At 40.3% G+C, this 17454-nt stretch overlaps 1 protein-coding gene across 23 annotated transcripts in view; it reads right to left on the reverse strand.

Annotated features, from left to right (window-relative positions):
* Positions 1-17094, reverse strand: part of LOC104013993 (erbin-like) — a 120739-nt gene extending 103645 nt beyond the window's left edge. For 11 of the 23 annotated variants that reach the window (XM_087762553.1, XM_087762554.1, XM_087762558.1 and 8 more), the window contains exons 1-2: positions 16860-17094; positions 16498-16649 (exon numbers count right to left, since the gene is read on the reverse strand). The gene's annotated coding sequence lies outside the window, so the exon portion shown is untranslated. Of the gene's footprint in view, positions 1-2256; positions 2373-16093; positions 16346-16497; positions 16650-16859 lie in introns of all 23 variants that reach the window. The other 12 variants (XM_087762565.1, XM_087762562.1, XM_087762542.1 and 9 more) reach the window with 3 other exon arrangements.
* Positions 17095-17454: the final 360 nt, after the last annotated feature.

Below are 17454 nucleotides of genomic sequence, written 5' to 3' on the forward strand. Positions count from 1 at the left end.
ATCTTCACTAACCTGTTTTATTAAAAAACTTTCCCCATATACCGGGTTTGTGTGGCAAGGTTTTGGTAGCAGGGGGGGCTACAGGGGTGGCTTCTGTGAGAAGTTATTAGAAGCTTCCCTCATGTCCGATAGAGCCAATGCCAGCCAGCTCCAAGATGGACCCACCGCTGGCCAAGGCTGAGCCAATCAGCGACGGTGGTAGCACCTCTGGGATAACATATTTAAAAAGGGGGAAAAACTGCTGCACAACAGCAGCTGGAAGAGAGGAATGAGAACATGTGAGAGAAACAACTCTGCAGACACCAAGGTCAGTGAAGAAGGAGGGGGAGGAGGTGCTCCAGACACCAGAGCAGAGATCCCCCTGCAGCCTGTGGTGAAAACCATGGTGAAGCAGGCTATCCCCCTGCAGCCCATGGAGGGCCCCACAGTGGAGCAGGTGGATGCGCCCCAAAGGAGGCTGTGACCCCATGGAGAGCCCACGCTGGAGCAGGCTCCTGGCAGGACCTGTGACCCTGTGAAGAGAGGAGCCCATGCTGGAGCAGGTTTGCTGGCAGGACTTGTGACCCCGTGGGGGACCCACGCTGGAGCAGTCTGTTCCTGAAGGACTGCAGCCCATGGGAAGGACTCACGATGGAGAAGTTCATGGGGGACTGTCTCCTGAGGGAGGGACCCCACGCTGGAGCAGGGGAAGAGCGTGAGGAGTCCTTCCCCTGAGAAGGAAGGAGTGGCAGAGACAACGTGTGATGAACTGACTGCAACCCCCATTCCCCATCCCCCTGCACAGCTCAGAGGAAAAAAGTAGAAAATCCCGGAGTGAAGTTGAGCCTGGGAAGAAGGGAGGGGTGGGGGGAAGGTGTTTTAAGATTTGGCTTTATTTCTCATTACCCTTCTCTGATTTGATTGGCAATAAATTAAATTAATTTCCCCAAGTCGAGTCTTTTTTTCCCATGACGTTAATTGGTGAGTGATCTCCCTGTCCTTATCTCAGCCCACAAGCCTTTCATCATATTTTCCTCTCCCCTGTCCAGCTGAGAAGGGGGAGTAATAAAGCAGCTTGGTGGGCACCTGGCATCCAGCCAAGGTCAACCCACCACACCGCACAAACCCATTATCAAGCAAAAGTTGCAACACTTGTATTATCTTTTCATAACAGTTCCTAATTTAAAAATCTCATAAGGTACCTGTATTTCCAAGCACATCATTTCTACAATACTATTAAGCATTTAAAACAGTATTTTTGCTATTAAAATATTTTATGTGGACATTTACAAATATTTGTGAGCATATTCTACCTACATTCTTGAATCAGAGCAAGAGATGGAAAGAGGAAGGTGAAAAATGCATTTGCTCAATGGTCCTAACTAGGACTAAAGAGAGTATATTAAGATCAAACTTATCCTATTGGAGATACTACTCCAGTATATTAAGATCAAAACATACTGTGATCTATTAAAAGATTTTTGCAACGCTTCAATTAGGCATACACTTACTAAAAAAACTCCACATCATTCTTGTTATATTGTCCCTATAATTTTTTACAAGGAGCTATGTGTGTCTGCTGTTGAATTAGGGGATTAAAAAGAAGTTTAAATAAAAAACCCTTCAGTCTCAGCATCCCTCAGAAACATACCACTAACAACTAAATTTATGTAAATGTAACAAGCATACAAAACCTAAACAGTACATGCTTTCAACTGCAAAAAAAAAAAAATCCCAATCATATTAACCTTTCGCTGGATAGGATAAGAGCATTTAAGTTCGCTTACCCAGGGCAGAAGTATTTGTTTGAAACTGCTTTTATTTTTTGCAGAGATACCTGAATACATTACCATAAAATGAGTTATTGCCTTGCACACATTGTGTAGCATTCAAAGTAAAAAAAAGTAATGCAGAAAATTATACCAGAAGCAATGGAAGCCAGATAGCCTATACACAAATACTCACACAGAGCCATATGAACATGTTAAAACCTTAAAACCCCCTACACTTGGGTCACAGAACATGGTCTGTGTAACAGACCCGTTCCACTACAGTGAATAACCCTAGTGCTTGCTTCTTGCCAGAGAACAGCCACAGTTCTCACACATCTTCCCTACAAGCTATTGTAATACAAATTCAGCAATTAAAACAGAAGTTTGTCATTCTTACATGTGAGGGCGAGAGAAGATATTAGTACATTGTAGAGTAACTGAAATAAGTGCACTCAAAACATTTCTTTTCCCTTATCTCCTTCAACACATCTGGACAGTCACCCACCCGAATCACTCTGCCACTGCCAATTCACACCATAGGAGTCGCAATTAGTTTCTGAACTTGGACCACAGAATCACCAGGACACAAAACGGAGTTTATGAAACCATCCACATTGATCTCTGAAAGAGAATTAAGAAGTGTTTTCAAGATGACGGGTATAAGAGGTCTTGCGCAAAAACTAAGACAGTTTCAAATCCACACATTAACTTTGTTTTACATTAGAATTAAAGACAGGAGACACAGAAGTGGTAATACGTAACTTACCACCATTCTACAATTACTCATTTTTGTCCTCTGCCAAATCTCTAAGTAATGCAAACAGAGAAAGCAGTGTACCAAAACACAAAAAAAGGTAGAACTGATTATCATCTCATCCTTCTACACCAGCCAAAAATAAAACGTACACATTGCTAGCAAACTCGAGTTCAAAACAGCTCCCTTCCTGTTACTGGTATGAATGGAGTTTTAATGTAATTATCAGGTTAACAATATGTAACTAGAAGCAACGAGAAGTTATGTGCAGGACCTCAACTAGATGACTTCCTCTTAAAGCACTGCTGTTCTGGTGAGTCTAAAGCACATTCTCTGAAAGAGAATCTATACTACCCACACTGTCACAAATACTCCCACAGCCCTCATGGGGAAATACAGCTCCTTACTAAAGATGAGGCTTTAAAAAAAGCTGCAATTATTTTAATTTGACCCACCAGCTGCCTTTCATTTAACTTAACCTGAGGTTTTATTGAAAGTCACAGCCATTGGCAAGAGTGGAGACAGTTGCTTACAAGTAGTTGGACCTATTTCTGAGAAGCTTACTCTGCTTGGTGAGCTTTTGTGGAGTACTGCCATATACTCTATATATTGAGGATACAAAGTTTTATTATGTGGTCCTGGCTAGTAGGCTGGAATAATGCAGTAAGTCTAAGATGTATATGGAATACATCCATAGCCTCATCTTGACATCATTTTTTGGGGCCAGTTCAAATAAGGTGCCAAAATACAGAAGAAAAAAGACAATAAATTAGAGGATGGTTTTGTCATCTGCTTTCAAAGCAGCAAACATCACACAACAACAAAGAAAATTGTGTCTAATAAATCTAGATAGGTCGATAACTGGAATCTTTCTTTTTCAAGAAAGATTCCTCAGGAACCAGATTCTATTTAGCATACTCTTTTTCGGAAAGCATTTGATATACAGACACAAAACTGAGTTTCGTGATTCCTAAAACTTCTAAGACAAAGAACAGCAAGAGAATCGCCATTAAAATAACTGTTTCTGCTACTTCCATAATACACTGTGAGATTTAGTAAGGGGGTTTTAGAGTTTGCTAATAGGATTGTTTAACAGATCTCAGCTATCTTTTCTGAAACACTGCTGGCATCAGCTTCCCATGGTGCCATGGCCAGCACAGCTAGAAACTGAAGGATGCCAGGGTTGATGACTGTACTGCTACTTTCCTGGCTTGCTTGGGAATAAAAAACCTGGGTTGCTGTCCCTTATGGTGGTGGCTCTGGAACGTTCCTTCTGGAATTTTCCTACTGCTTTCCCACCTACAGCCAAAATTTTTGTATGACTAAAAATATTAACATAAGCATCATATTAAATCAAGTTTATATCTGGCCAGCAACTCCCTTTATACACACCCCATTTAGGAACTGCTGCTCTATGATGTAAAGACTGAAACAGCTTTCTTAGCTCTTAACTAAGAAGAGCTGAATAACTTCCCTCTCCCTTGTCTTGCAGTCTTCCACAGAATGTTAAACTTTCAAATCAATTTGAGATTTAAGTGGCATCCTTATAGAGTGGACTGCTGAACATGCCGACTCCTCCAGATTATGTGTCTAAGTTTGTGACTACCTCTAGCAAGTCTTGAATTCTGCAGTACCCTCCATTAGTGCTTCAATCACTGACCCTTCCACTATATCCCAGGTAGCAAGAAAAAGAATAGAGTAACTGTAGGGTTATATGAACAGATTGCACAGATCATTACATGAAAAATTATTATCCAAGGACTGGAAAAGAGGACTGGAACACTCCTCCATCCTCTGTTCTCTTCCCTTACTGACAAATAAGATGTCGTTATACAAGTTCAAAAGAAAGACATCAGTTTAACTCCACTGGCAATTGCAATGTATTTCCCGTGACCATTAACCACCTTCTGGTCATACCAAGTATCTCAGTCCTGCAGGTACTCCAGGCAACCAAGAAGCAGCAAAGACACTAAGTCAGGTCAGTAAATAGTTATGGTCCAGACAGTGATTATGTCAGCAGTTCATGTTCTACATTGAGTTCAGAACTGAAAGAAATATTTACAGGATGTGGTCTTCTTAACTGGAAGACACCCTTGCTCAGCAAGTGCTGCGCATATTTTTGCAACGATAAGTCAATTACTTGCCTACAAAGCAATGCTTTAAATTTATAAAAGACTTGAGGGAATGGGACTACAGTATACAAAACAGACCAACATCCCCAACATGGTGAGTTTAAATATTTTTTTACATTTTCTTTTAACCAAAAAAAAACCCTCTTAAATTCCAGACTGACCAATACAAGGTGTCTTGTCAAGTGTTCATGGTAAAGAGTTTTAATTGTTCAGTGGGGCCTAATTGTAATATTAAGGTTTAAAGTATTTTGTAGAAAAATATTCAGTGAATATCAACCTGTAATTGAAACCCTGAATACTGAATAAATTTGTAAAAAGAAAAAAAAATTGAGACCTGAAATACGAGACAAAGCCACTGCTGAGACAGGACACCAATCTAGATGCATCTTTCATCTGTCCCAGAGTTCTTAAAAAGTAACTGAAGATTCACAAGATGCACCTCAAACTTTTTATAGCATCAGAAGCTGCCATTTTATAGCACATAATGCCCATTACTTAGAGCAGGATGCACCCTATTTTCAATCTTAAAAAGAAAGATGATTTAGCCCATATGAAGTCCATGTAATAAAACAGTTCCTGTTAACCTTTAGGTGTTTGGACATAAAGCAAGTCTAATAATTGGTATGGATGAAACCAATCTCTCTGCAGTGCACACAAGCTTCTAATTCAAACTCCTCTTCTACTGTCCCTTCTACTAATTGATTACTTAAGAGCCACCCACATCATGCACCTGAAAAAACATACCTAACAGTAAATCCTGATAGGAAGAAATGGAAACAGCTTTTTTTTTTTTTTTTTTTTTAAAAAAAGGGGGGGGGGGGGGGGCTTCTGTGATGCTGTCTTCTGGCCTGCTCCCAAGTCAACATTATTAATGTCTTGGAGAGCCTAAGGAGAAGGGACACGTTCAGGAAGAAACCACAAGAAAGGATGAAACAAAGCATAACAGCCAATATGCTTTTAAAAGTCACATCAATTATATGTCATAGTTAATTAAATCATACAGAGTAGAATTAAGTTACAAAGTACCTTAAAAAAAAAAAAAAGTATCAAGACAACTGTTTAATGGAGAGGCAGCAAAAGAGATACTGAGTAAATCCAAGAAGTTGGTTCTACAATGCTATCAACAGCACAGAAAGATGTTAGCAGAAAATCTGGAATGAACTCTAAGGGGGGGGGGAGAAAAGAAAAAACACAAAACAAAACCCTCAGTAGACTCCATAGCCTTACTTGTCTATTAAAACTAGAAATGGCAAGGGCTTTGATGAGAGTGTAAGTTGGTCAAACAGTGAGGAAAGACAACATAAGTGCTGCAAATAAACTGCAGTTTGCCTCCTTTTACACGTTCTGAACAGCAAAAGCCAACCTTGTATTAAGATTAGGTTTTGTGGAACTGCATTAACACTATGATAGTAGCAAGTCCAACCTGAACATGGATCTGTGAACTACTTTCCAAGTTCATTTGAAAGTGAATTCCTGTCACTAGTGAGGACAAAGATTGAGCTAGGAATAAGTTTTTAACTTTTGATATTTCACACCGAAAGTATCAGAAAACCAGGATAGACTCTAGAGAAATAACAGATACCTCTAATGTGGGGGGAAGAGGAAGAGGACACCCATAGATACTTGCTACAGTGCAATGGAAGTACATTCTAGAAACACAAAAGGACAGAAGGAAAACATAGATCTGATAGTAGCATGAAGAAATGTTCTATTTCTGGTACTTCCTACAATTGAATATCTACAGAACAGAGCTGTAGCCACTGATACCTGGGAGATGAGTAGAAACACTGGAATGAATCATGCTTGAGCAGGTCAGGCCTCCGTTCGGCTAGCAGGACCACTACTTCTTCACGAAACACAAAATTTGATGACTAGAATGAAGACACATGCCACACTTCACAGAAGAATTAAGGCTGAGAAGGAGGACAGCTCCTTTATTCCTGAACATGTTTTCTATAGATTCTCCCATAACTATTCCAAAGAAGGCTGAGACCAGACAAACTAACATACACCACAATTGGGGAAGACAGGTGGACTGCCAGAACAAATATGAAAGCACATGCAAACCCAGTTGATGTAGACCTAGACACAAACAAGCAACTCCAGAAGTTGTTTTGGACCATATGCCTCATCTCTCAGTAGATGAGCACATCCTTAGTTGGCGGTATCATTACCATGGAACAGCTAAAAATTTCAGGGAGCAGGAAGGATAGAATTTAAAACAGAAAAAGAAACACCAGCACCTCCTCTTTCAATCCAGGAGACAGGAATACATCAAGCTTCTACTCTGCTTCACATCTGAGCTCTTAATATCACCAAAAAAAAAAAAAAGCATAGAATCATAGAATCGTTAAGGTTGGAAAAGACCCTTAAGGTCATCGAGTCCAACCGTTAACCTAGCACTGCCAAGTCCACCACTAAATCATGTCCTCGAGCACCACATCTACCCTTCTTTTAAATACCTCCAGGGATGGGGACTCAACCACTTCCCTGAGCAGCCTGTTCCAATGCCTGACTACCCTTTCAGTGAAGAAGTTTTTCCTAATATCCAACCTAAACCTCCCCTGGCGCAGCTTGAGGCTGTTTCCTCTCGTCCTATTGCTTGGTACTAGGGAAAAGAGACCGATACCCACCTCCCTACAACCTCCTTTCAGGTAGTTGTAGAGAGCAATAAGGTCTCCCCTCAGCCTCCTCTTCTCCAGGCTAAACAACCCCAGCTCCCTCAGCCACTCCTCATAAGACTTGTTCTCTAGACCCTTCACCAGCTTCGTTGTCCTTCTTTGGACACGCTCCAGCACCTCGATGTCCTTCCTGTAGTGAGGGGCCCAAAACTAAACACAGTACTCGAGGTGCAGCCTCACCAGTGCCGAGTACAGGGGCATTATCACCTCCCTGGTCCTGCTGGCCACACTATTCCTGATGCAAGCCAGGATGCCATTGGCCACTTGAGCACACTGCTGGCTCATGTTCAGCCAGCTGTTGACCAACACCCCCAGGTCCTTTTACTGCAAGGCAGAAATGATGATAGTTATGGCCTCTACTACAGCCAGGCTTCAGATGAAACTACTTTATTATTAAATGGTTAGTTTAAATAGATCTATGTCTTCCACAGCTAGGAAAAGAACTTGCCCTCATTCCCTCCTCTTTCAGGAACCTATCACTTCTTATACAAGACAGAACAACACTAAGGACCTTATGTAAGATAATTCACTGAAGTTGCTTTTTCTCTTCCATCACTATGATTAGACATACAGTTTAAAAAAAAAAAAAATCAAACAAGGAACAAAAGATTCAGAAAGGACAAGAAAAATTGCTTTAAACATATACACTTCGTTCCTCTGGGTTTAAGAGAGTTATAAAATCAAGGCTTTCAAATTATTTAAGATAAGAAAAATCTATGCAAAATATTAGTTAGAAACTGATCTGATGGAATTACAGCTTCTAGAGAAACATGTATTCTTCTGTCAATGCAATTTTTAATATCCTTGCCTTCCAACTAGGAGGAATCAAAGTGACTACCACCTTCTTTGCAAACAAGGAAATAATATCATAGAATCATAGAATGTCCTGAGTTGGAAGGGACCCACAAGGATCATCGAGTCCAACTCCTCTCCCTGCATAGGACAACCCCACAATTCACACCATGTGTCTGAGGGCATTGTCCAAATGCTTCTTGAATGTTGTCAGGCTTGGTGCCATGACTACCTCCCTGGGGAGCCTGTTCCAGTGCTCCACCACCCTCTGGGTGAAGAACCTTTTCCTAATGTCCAACCTAAACCTCCCCTGGCATATCTTCCTGCCATTCCCTTGGGTCCATACGCAACAAAACACGCTCTGCCCTGGGCTTGTTTCTTTATCATAATAAAATCCTGAAGAGAAAAAAAAAAAAAAAAAAAACCACCAACACCAAACACACACACCAAACAACACACCCCAAAAAAATCAAAAAAAACCCAACCAAACAAAAAAACCACCACACAACACCACTCCCCCCCCCCCCAAAAAACCCAAAACAAACAAAACCAACCCCCGCACTAAAAACCTGTATGCTGTGCACAGGCCTAGATATCCAAGGAGGAAAACGTAATATTCTTTTTCCTATACAGTACCCCTACTAATAGCCTCCTTGTTTCAATTTCAGTCTATGGCATTGTGCTGGTTTTGGCTGGGATAGAGTTAATTTTCATCATAGTGGCTAGTATGTTAATCAAAAGAAAAAAAAAAAGGGTATGGGGAAAAACAGTAGTGAAAATGCTGAAAGTATAAATCAGCAATTGGTATTTAATACTATCCTCAATAATGAATATAAGAAGTCCTTTTTAACCCCTTAATTCAGGAAAGGAAACAGATTTGAAAAACATAACTACCACATTCTGTTTCGCATGAGTGCGATATTTTTATTCATTTGACATATGTTGTTTCCTGAATGGATTTAATGTATTTTGGCATTCCAGAGCAAAACTGCTCTCAAAGTGTCATGTACAATGCAGCCAGGAAACCACTCCTTAGACTATGCAGCCATCTGCAGCAGATACGAAAGGTTTTTAAATAAGCAAGCTGCACTGCTGTAAATATGCAGCATTTCAATACACAAGAAGAGTTCTCATCTATTAACTAGACTTTCCATCTAATTGCCTGCAGATAAATTCAGGCAATCTGCAATGCATAACAGTTCAGCACAAACTAAAGCAGAAAGGGGGAAAAAAAAAAAAAGAAACTTTCTTATCAGAAGATTCCTGGTTACTTAATTATTTTGTTTTCTAAATTGCATGGTCCATATATTAAAACAAAACAGCCCCTGATGCCCTGCTTTACATGCACTCCCCCAAAAAAGTAATCGCCAGAATTCCTAGTTAAAACTAGGATCATCAAACAACAGAGGTCAGAATATAGGGGGCCCAAAACAATATGAAACTGAGAAACAAAGCAAGCAGAGGTTGGATACATGGGAAGAAAAGGAGGAACCACACTCAAAACCTTCTAGCTAATAACAAAACGGATAAGCTGCCCAGAAAAACTGCTGCACCAAATCTAAACGGGTTACACAATTCAGTCTGTGGTGAGAGGAACACAAGTGGAAACACATTCATAGACCAGAGCTTAAAAAAAAAAAAAAAAAAAAAAAAAAAAGAGGAGTGCACATGGATGTGTGTATTCATTCCCCATTTGGGGATTGTTAGATTTCAAAAAAAAAAAAAAAATCTCCTACCAAAAAACCACAAGTAAAGATGCATCCTGACACTTAAAATAGTACATAGAGTCCTAATGAAAGTTACTACTTACAGAAACAGCATACACAACTGGACTTCCATTTTACTTTAGAATACTTCCCCCTTAAAGAACACTTCTGTCTCTGTCTTATAAGTGTTACCCATCTTGACAAGCTAGTTTGTTTTTTGCTTTTGCATTTGTTTAGTATAAAATGCAGTACTACAAACAGTAAGCTTTTATTTACAATGCAGCTTTAAAGAGAGTTTTCCTTTAATACACCTTTTTCACTGCTACAATAAGGAGTAGCCACTATTTTTGTAAAGAGCAAAAGTTAAAAAAAAAAAAAAAATCAGTATTTTCCAGATTCTAAGCATCTTCTCCCTCTACTTTATACAATAATTATGACACATATTAGCTCAATATTTTTCTTGGCAGTTTTAAGTCACTATCCTGGCCAAATAAAGGAATCCCTGAACTGTACCTTTGTCTGTTTTACCTTCTACATTCATTTTACAACTGATACATAATTCCAGATCCATCCCAATTAGTAGTTCACAATTGTGATGCACAAGAATTGGTCTTCTGCACCTGAACTGTGGTTCTAACTACAAAACTATTCACATCTCTCATATGGCTAAGCACCATTATTCTTGTCCTCTATTTACTCAGCTTTGCTCTCACAATGCACATTTGATTTCTGCCAACTTATATCTCCTTTCACTCTCAACACAGTAATGAAGCATTTAAGCTAATATTTTTTGCACTAAATTATTTTTCTCTTCACTTAGTGTTGTGTTTCTCTATGCCAACATATGATGATTAAAGAAAAAAAAGAAGAAATGTTATGTTATTTTTATTTTACTATATAGGCATTTTGGAGATCAGATAAGCAACTATTACAACAAAATTAACAGAAGTATATTCTTGAATGGTTTCCAAAGTATTTTTTCCTCTTTAGATAGGGAAGAACAATAGCTTACTACTTACAATTAAAAAAAAAAATTACTTGGAATTTAGACAGTTATATTGAAGCGCAGTTTCTCTTAAAGCACTGTTATCAACATAGATTATAATTCACTATCTAAAGTCAAAAACAAGTTTTTCACCTGACAGGATGTTTAAGTAGAACTAAGAGTCTTCCTTCCCATCGCAGTGCAAATTATAACCTCAAAACTGAATTCAGAGTTGATTTAATAACTTAAAGTGTTACTTAACTTCTGACATCCTGTGCTTTTTAGCAGGAGGGAGAAGAAAAAAAAACAAAACAACCTTACAATACTACTTTGACACTATTGAAGTAAAATGTGGGACAGCGCCCTACTGATTTGCTATTAACACGTCAGCCCCTTTCTCAGAATAGGAAAAGTGAACTGAATAGCACAATGTAGGAATTTCAGAAAATTTCATAACTGTGATTTCAAATAATTGTCCAGTGGGTACTTCCTTCAGACTTTTAAAAGATTAAAACCAAGTTAATACATGATTGAGGAAAATAAGTAACATTCTGATTTTGAGTGAGAGTTATTCCTCTATAGATATTTCATACTCTGAAGCTGAAATTTAAAACTTTGTCAAGATTTAACACAAATGGAATGATGGGTGATCTATGAATCTAAAATGAGCAAATACATACTTGAATTCAGTGGAAACAGGCAGGGACTCACTCCATCTGGGACAGACGAAAGAAGGAGAGCACCATTTTTAAAAGTTTAAGGAACAACTTGTTGATTCTTGACCAGTTGTTTATGTAGAGGGAGGAAAGTAGTAAAAAAAGAGGATGAGAAAAAAAAGGAGTGATTAAAGACTTATTTCTCTCCCATCCCATAATGCTTTCTTTTAACCTGCTCCATCAGCAGGGCCATAATCTTTCCCTTGAGGCATCACAGACTGCTGCAAAACCAATTCAGTAACATTAATGTCATGAAAGACTACAGGACATTTGAAACCTTGACAATACCTCTCCCACAGATTTCTCACAGGAAAATCCCACAGAAAAGTTTGCCTGCTCCACTGCTTTTCTCTAGCAAGAGCAGCATTGCAAAAAGCATACAAGAATGCCATGATCCTCAGCACTTCTGCTTTGCTTCAGTAAAGCAAGACAAATTAAAATAAATGCTCCTTGAAAAACAGAGGACCTCACCCAGATAAATACAAATAGATGAGAATAGTTTACTCTTCCAAGTCTTAAAATCTATTTTAAGTATGTCTTGCTTTTCTAGTATTTGTGTAGGACAGAAGAATATGACCATCCCATTCATTATCTACTGAAGTGGATAAAGAGGGGAGGAGAGTACACACTATCTTATCCAACAAGATTCAGCCTTTGAACACAAGAGGCTCCAGAGGCTTGGTTACCTTCTGACATTATTACAACTTCCAGGACAGCCACAGCAGCCAAGACAGTTCATACTGTCCTTAGACTCTGCTTAATCACCACTCCTTGTTCCTATGTATAAGGATTGCTTAATATCAAGTATCTACAAATTAGTTCCAGATACAGAAAGAACTAATCTACTTTTCAACTTAAACTACCCTAGGGAAGCTAGTCACAATGCTGATGTTCTTCAACACTTCAGTTTGGTTTCATTTAGACCAAATGAAGAGGTTTGTTTAGCATTATTTCTCAATCATGCAAAGTCACAATGTATTTTTAAAGGTGGAAGGTGCAATTTAGTGTTGAAACATCATGCTCCTGTAACACCTTCAGGGGAAGTACAGGTGAAACTAAACAAAGAGTAATAAGTCAAATGCCCATATTGAAATTAAAGCATCACAGAAACAAGTATCTTAAAAAGAACTAGTAACTAATGAGGAAGAGCAGCAGAAAAAGCAAAATTATCCCAATTACTATATAATAAAAATACTACCAATTCCAGCATAACAATATTCACTTTTTCCATTTTTCTTACACAGGCAGAAGATGAGATTTATAAATCTCTCCTAAATCAGCATCCTCGCTCTCAAAACTTAACATTTATAAGGTTTTATTCACAATACACGAACACTGTATTCTTAATTAGAAATGAAGGCTGTATTTCAATAATCTTTTTTACAACAAAAAGTCCTTCAAAAAACCCCATACCCATCTTGTCATTAGAGCAGTCAAGTTTCTCTCTGTATCACCTATCCCCTTATAATCTTAAACTCAGTAGAATTACTTAACAATTAATTATTATTGAAGTATCCTAGGCAGTGTTATTTAGGCCCACTAATTTTTACTGATATTTACTCAGCAGGAGATAGTGTGCTAGCTGTGCTGACACAGCAGGCTCTGCATGCCACCTTCACAGTTGGAAGCTGCAGTGGCACACTGCAGCTGCTCCCCAAGAGATGAAAAGAACTATAAGGATTACAGGAAATCCATGTTTGAAGCTTTGACAAGCTCCCACCCTGTCAAAAAAAGTATTTCTTGTCCAGAACTGGACCAGAGTCTGCCATGTGAGTAGCCACAGAACTGTTCATAAGTTACCCACAACACTAAAGTTCCTAACACTAAGTTCCAAAGACACTAACAATTTAATAGGTTACCACAAATATTGCACTTCTTAAATGTGAAAAAAATTAAAAAATAAGTTATTTACTACATAAACTGATAAATATGTTACCTTTAATGTTTTCATTCTGATGTGAAAAGTGTTGTCTGATATTGTTTAGCGTAAAAGTTGTCAAAGGTAAAATAGTGATGTTTCTAAATCTTCAATTTCCAGATAATTCACATTTAACTACCTATATCAACTGTCACCATCAACATCTGCATGCTCACATAGGGATACAACCTACTACTTTCATATCCATAAGAGTAGCTTTTCTGTCAACTCAACTAGTTACTCGTTCGGAAAAGCTTAGATTTGTAATTCCTCTGTGTGGAGTAAATGTCAGACCCTCCTTTAACAGATCAGGTTATTCCATAGGGAGAATCTACTGAAAAAATGACACATCAAACATTTGATCTTTACATAACATTTTCCCTAGAAGATTTTCCTTTTTGCTTGGGAGAAAGGAGAAAAAACAAAACAAGAAAACAAAGCAGACAGCCAATGATTCATTACACTCCTGCAGGAAAGCTGAGTTGAGGAATATGCTTCTATCCCCTTCTATTTCTAGAACCTACACTAACATGCTACCTTTAACGTATGTTACATATGCGCAAGCCTTCCCTTAGCTTTAATGTTCCAAGCATGGCGCTCTATGCCTAGGACTACAGGCTCTAAACGAATTCCACTGAGGACAAATCATAACACTGTTTTCTTATGACCAGCTTAATACACCAGGCAACTTTCAATCAATGCTTTCTCCATTGAGTCCCCAATCAATTCTATATGAATATGATGTGCAAACAGATACCCTATTGAGCACTACATTTATACCAAACATTATCTACTGAGCAGCTTATTCATAAGACAGATCTATTCATATTTTTACTAATATGATAATCATATTCCATAGTATGCCATATGCTGTAACTTCTAGCTCTTTGATTGCAAGCACACCTGCTTAAAATTACCGATGTTTAAATGAGTTTAATTTAATTCACGAGCAAGGAACAGCCAGGTCAAAAGAATGTTTCCCCAAGCAATCGACATGTACCTATGAAAGCGTTGTTTCAAACATGAGCTAACTTGTGTATACTTAAATCATTTTATTCATAATATGAATATCAATGTCAGCCTGATTTTTAGTTGAGATAGTTGATCTCGAGAAAGAATATACTCCTTCATAACTCCTAAACTATGTTAATGACATGAATGGCATTCTACGATATAACTATTAGCTGTAAAAGCAGTACTGAATTACATTTTCATCATTAAAAATGGTCTTATCCATAACTACCATGGTGACAAAACACTGATGTAAAAAGTTGTGGCTCCACTACAAGGATCTATTCTTCTACATTACATTGAAAAATATCAAGTGCATCATGAGAAACACCAAAGAACTGAAAAGAAACAAAATTGCATCCATTAAGAACATAGTGGTTTACAACTAAATTTGTCGTGCATTGCTACAATTCCCCCCCCTAAGAATCTCAAGTCATTGTTGGGACTGAAACACTGTTTTGGAAAGCGATCGTTCTTTGTAAAAGGATTACTCTATTTAGACTTCATTGCTTTTCTGCCAAGCATCAGCCATATAAGGAAACTGAAGTTCACTGCCATTTATTTTGTTCAGCCCTTTCAGATGCCTACTAAGAATAACCTTTATTGCTGCCTGGAAAGGTAAGCCTATAAATTGCAAGCTAAATCATTTACTTGTTATCAGCCACAGAAGCCACTTTAGGTCAGTTAAATGTTAACATTTTTCCTCACACTATATCAAACAGGTGGAGCTAGATTAATAACTTTTTCCTCATACACTACATTACTTGGTGCTGTTAAAGAACTACATATGTAGGAGTGTTAAAGTTTTTCGCATAGAAATGACTTTGTCCAAGTCTCATAAATACCAACACATCTCAGACACTTGAGAGGCTGAAGCATGCACATCCTATCTGACCAACATGCTGCTTTTGAGTTTGTCAAACAGGAACAAAAATTTAAATAAGCTAGCACAGAGCTATGGCTTCTGGCTCATTTTGAATGTTCACAGTACGAGAAATTCCTTGCCTTCACGAAAGAACTAACCAATAATTGCCTCTTTAAGGCATGTGAAATGAATCTGTAGTGAGCAATACTGCTTTCACTACATGCAACTAGTTAGTTGGTGTAACATAACAACCACCAGCAGTACAAAACCTTACACCAAAACTTCGCATTCAGTTTCCCCTCCAATGGCTTCAAACAGAACTCCTTTAATAAACGATAAAGGAGAAAGTGGTCACCAAAACCAAACAAGGCTACGTTAACTCAAAGGTTCAACTACACCTACTTTTAATAAGTCAGACCACTAGCTAGCTTTTTTTTTTTTTAAATTGAGGTTCTTAAGATAAACTTGTGCAAGGATCAAAATGCAATACAGACCTCTCCTATACAAGCTGAAAAATATGCAGTCCAACTCGTCGTCTTGAAGACAGAGAGGGGGCAGAGGAGAGGAAGAGAGGTGGTGGCAGCAGTCGAGGGGAAAAACTGCAACAACATTTACAGAGGACTACAAGGGCACACTTTTATAAAGAAATTTAACAGCTATCTTGAAGACGACCGGCTAGATACTGACCGATATTCCAGAAAACAAGGTGAAAGACAAACAAGAAACGACAGATACAGGGAGCGCCAAGTCTCAAGATCTTTTGATTAAATAAAAGAGATTACCTCCTTTAGAACTTTCTTATTTCCTGAGAACTTAATTATACTTGCAGGGTTAGCAATCGTTTTGGAAGGAAATGAGCTGAAGAAGCACAGTCACGGAGTCGAGCAGTTTCAGTTCAATACAAACAAAGAGACTTCTGTGTCTGAGGAGCTTAAAAACTTTCGATCTCCCCAGATTCTTTCTTCAACCTCCATGATTACGTCCATACAAACAGCATTTCGGCAAGAGGGGGAGAAACACAAAGGACAGCTAAACTATGCAAGGCAGAAAACACAGAAAAATAAAGGCCCAAAACAGGATATCAAAATGAAGCGTGAACTCCTTCCTTTTTCCCCCATCCCCTTCAGCAGAGGAAGGATTTTTGTGTTGCTGCTGCTGCTCCCCAAGCCTTTACCATTTAATTTACCTTGTCTGTCGGGCGCCTAAACCAGATCCAGCAGGCAGGAGTTTCTTCCGACTCCAAGGAAATATATTAAATCCAATCGAGTTTTCTTCTCGTTAAGGGGGAAGGGGGGAGAGAAGGGGGAATGCAACAGCTTTCGACGAAGACGGAGGCGTCTGCAGAGCGGAGCGTGCAATTTACGTGTGCACTGGGGGGAGGACGTCAGCGGAGCCGGGCTCCTCCCGGCGGCGATGCCGGGGTCTGCCCCGCGACCGCCCGACAGAAACGTTGCCCAGCGGCGAGACCGCAGTGCCCCCCGCCACCACCCCTCGCCCACCTGCCTCCCCGGCGCGCTCAGCGCCGCCACTCCGCCCCCAACTCCTCACCCCGAGCCGCACTGCCCGAGATCAACGGCCGCCGCCTCCGCACTGCCGCCGCGGGCACGAGGGGAGGGGAGCAGGACGGCCGCCTGCCTCGCCGCCTCGCCTCCCCGCCTCCTTTCGCACACTTCCCCCTTCTCCCTCCGATTCAGCCTCCCGGCCTCAGCGGGAACCCGGGGAGGCAGCGGAGCTATGGAGTAGAAGAATGCCCTAAGGGGGGAAGGAATGGGGACAGTAAGAAGACGCCGCGCACCGCCGCCCAGGCTGGGGGAGGTACCACAGCGGCCGGGAGGGGGGGGGGGGGGCGGAGCGGGAGCCGCGGGAGCGGGCAGGCGCAGCGCTCGCGCCCCCACTGATCGCGATGGAAGGAGGGAGGGGACGAGCGGGTGCTGCCACCACCAGGCCCCACTGGCCTCCCCTCCCCCCGCACTGGTGTGGAGCTGAGCCGCAGCGTAGGCAATCCCGAGCCAGAGGCGTCGTGAGGGACGGGCCGCCGCAGCCAATGGCGCTCAGCGGGGGGCGGGAGCGCGCTGTGGAGGAATGGGGCGAGGTGGGGGTTGGGGGCGTTGGCGCAGGGGTCAGGGGCCGGGGGGCAAAGGGT

Source organism: Nipponia nippon, unplaced genomic scaffold, assembly GCF_047370975.1.
Source record: "Nipponia nippon isolate SJK-2023a ecotype South Korea unplaced genomic scaffold, ASM4737097v1 scaffold_26, whole genome shotgun sequence".
NCBI classification, from domain to species: domain Eukaryota; kingdom Metazoa; phylum Chordata; class Aves; order Pelecaniformes; family Threskiornithidae; genus Nipponia; species Nipponia nippon.